Source organism: Triticum aestivum, chromosome 6A, assembly GCF_018294505.1.
Source record: "Triticum aestivum cultivar Chinese Spring chromosome 6A, IWGSC CS RefSeq v2.1, whole genome shotgun sequence".
Taxonomy (NCBI): Eukaryota; Viridiplantae; Streptophyta; class Magnoliopsida; order Poales; family Poaceae; genus Triticum; species Triticum aestivum.
This window is the reverse complement of record NC_057809.1, coordinates 499,221,983-499,225,392: the sequence shown is the minus strand read 5'-3', so window position 1 is coordinate 499,225,392 and position 3,410 is coordinate 499,221,983.

The window sequence follows — 3,410 nt, the reverse complement described above, 5'->3', positions numbered from 1 at the left end:
TGTCTGTTTTCTTTGCACAACATTCAAGATATTTCCCTGTCATTGATAAAGACGATGAACTGTTATGTACGACTTCGTTGGTTTCAACATAGCCCTTCCCGTAGCGGTCCACTGCTTCCATCCTAATTGTGCCGCCTACGTGAAATTTTTGTATGCAAGCTCAGTGTGCTATGATGTTCTATAAGATTGTGTCAACTATATAAGTTTTTACTGAGCATCAGCAATGCATATGGCTGAAAGATGTATTTACGAGCATCGACAGATGGGTCTCTTTCTATATCTCTCTCTCTCTCACACACACACACGCACACGCACACGCACACACACACGTGTGCGTGCACACGCACAAGTGGGACCCGTTGAATTATTTATTTGCTCGTGACAACTTTAAATTAGGTTCCACTGTAATCTAAATTTTTTTCTTAAGTTATTTATTGAGCTCAGTGACTTCAAAAAGTTGTACAGAAGCCTTGTTTGGGCCTTTCCGGCGTCGCTGAATGTGGGCTGAGTAACCATGTTAGGTTGTACTGTACTACACATGCCTTTTTTCAACATCAACAATGCAACTGGGCCGACTGTTGTACACAATATCCGGGTCAACTTGTTACTCTCCGTCCCGCTGGGCTGCAAACTTTCCTAGGAGGTATGCATTAGGCTTAACAAGAAAATGGACTTTAAGAAATAATAAATGGGATGTAATTATAATAACTGGACAGTTACTATGCACCAAACACGTAATTAGTTTGAAAAATATATTATTTTTGGAATTTGAAAATTTTAATTTCATTACTTGTTGCGCGCACAATATTTAGTTGGATTTTAACGTAATACAACTTAATTTTGAAATTATATTTAACCTGACTAGAAATTTCAGATCCCATCAAAATGTGGGAATTTTTTTTGAATTCTATTTTGAGCGGTTGTTTGAAATTATTAATCGTTGTCCTAGCTAGAACTTGGGTTGTACTTTTAACAAACTGTAAATGGGCTGTAGTAAATTCCATTAGAATTAAAAAATGGGTTGTACATTCTTACAAATCGCAAATGGGCTATATGTTCTCTGCCAAATCCGAGTTGTGGGCCTACTAAGTTGACGCGTACCAAGGGCTTTGTCAACTTAGTCAATATAAACGATTATAGCTGCAGTGATCATACGATGTCCATCCGACGGCCGTAGTGCTTCTTCAACCTCTGGTCTTCTTGCTCCAGCCGCCCAAAGCAGTTCCGGTCGTGTCGCGTGCTCCTGCCTCCCGTGGCCGGCTATGATGCGCGGAGGCCTCACCGCCCCGTACTACTCCCACCACTGGCCAGGCCATCCCTCTACTTACCCACACCCCCTGTTATTCTACGGCGATGGCAGCCTCACACCGCAGCCGAACCAGTGAACCCTCGTACTCCTCTCTGCGCGGGCTTCCACTGCTGCGTCTTCCCCGGCTCCGCGTCGTCCCCTTCCTAGGCCTCGCCGTCATCCAGACCACCGCCCTGGTGCTCTCTACATGACATGGTCAACATGGTCAACGGCCGACTTCCATTGGAAGAGTACTGTACGTGGAGAGGCTGACAGCTCGGTCCACGTGGCCGCAAGGAAGTGCCTCCTTATTACGCGCAAAATAATTATTCCTCCACCTGACAGCAGGGACCCACCGGACGGGCCACCTTATTTCACGAAAAAAACGTTCCCCCCTGACTGTTGGGACCCACCGGACGGGCTAGTGTATTTCGCGAAAAAAAGTTCCCCTACTGTCAGCTCGGACCCACCGGAAGTGCCTCCTTATTACGCACAAAAAAATGAATACTCCCCCTGCTAGATGGGACCCACCATGGTGGGAGGCTGACTTGTGGGCCTACTAAGTTGACTGGGACGGGGGACTTTGTCAACTTTAGTCAATATGAACGATTCTAGCTCCAGTGACTGTACGATGTCCATCCAACGGTCGTAGTGCTTCTTCAACCTCTGGTCTTCTTGCTCCAGCCGCCCAAAGCAGCGCCGGTTGTGCCGCATGCTCCTGCCTCCCATGGCCGGCTGTGCTGCCGCGGAGGCCTCACCGCCCCTACTATTCCCACTGCTGGCCAGGCCCTGCGGCGACGTCAGCCTCACACCGCAGCCGAACCAGTGAACCCTCGTACTCCTCTCCGCGCGGGCTTCCACTGCCATGTCTTCCCCGGCTCCCTGTTGTCCCCTTCCTAGGCCTCGCCGTCTTCCACCGCCTTGATGCTCTCAGCGTGCCGTGGTTAACATGGTCAAGGAACGACTTCCATCGGACGTGGAATGTACGTGGAGAGGCTGACAGCTGGGTCCACGGCCGCAACAAGGAAGTGCCTCCTTATTACGCGGAAAATAATGATTCCTCCACCTGACAGCTGGGACCCACCGGACGGGCCACTGTATTTCGTGAAAAAAATGTTTGCCCCTGACTGCTAGGACCCACCAGCTACATCTTCGCACGCACGGAAGTGCGTCCGGGCAAAAAAACGATTCTGACTATTGGGACCCACTAGCTACATCTTCGCAGGCAAGGAAGTGCCTGACAGTCGGGACCCACCTGGTCGAAGCGTACGTAGGTTGTCATTCTGGTCGTGAACGTGTACGTACATATATACTGGTGGATATAGAGGCGCGCACGTGTCGTAGTAGAGGCGCGTACATGTCGTAGTAGAGGCGCGCACATAGCATGTACACGTACGTACAGCAGCCAGGGTGCAAGAAAGAAAATACGGCCACGTATGTGTACATACGGGCGGGGTCTCAAACGCCTAATCACGCATACGTACGGCCAGGGCTCGTGTACATGGCTGGGTCGGAACGGAGAAACAGCGTCGTCATCGTGTTCATGGGGAGGCAACGGAATGCGTCGTGTTCATCGGGAGGCAACGGAACGCGTGGGAGCCAACTGGCTGGGTCGGAACGGAATGCGTGGTCGTGTTCATCGGGAGGGCTTGGACGGAACAGGCGATGGAAACGAGGCCTGGCGTACCGCACAATGGAGGAAACGGACCTCCTACATTCGAAACGGGGTCCTGTTGATCGGGAGGGGTCTGGCGTACCGCAAAACGGAGGAAATGGACCTCCTATGGTCGAAATGGGGGTCCTGTTGATCGGGAGGGGTGTGGCGTACCGCAAAACGGACGAAACGGACTTGTGTTGGAGCGCTACGGTAGAAACGGGGGTCCTGTTCATCGGGAGGGGTGTGACATACCGCAAAACAGGACTCCACAGGATACTGTTCATCTCCACCGTCGACCTCCTCCAGCCTCCATGGGCTCCTGCTCATCCAGCCTCCACCGCGCGCTAGTCCACCGGCTACTGTTCAACCACCCCTCCACGGGCACCCCTCCACCGTCTACTGTTCATCCAGCCCTCCACACCACGGGGTCCTATTCAACCACCCCTCCACGGGCACCCCTCCATC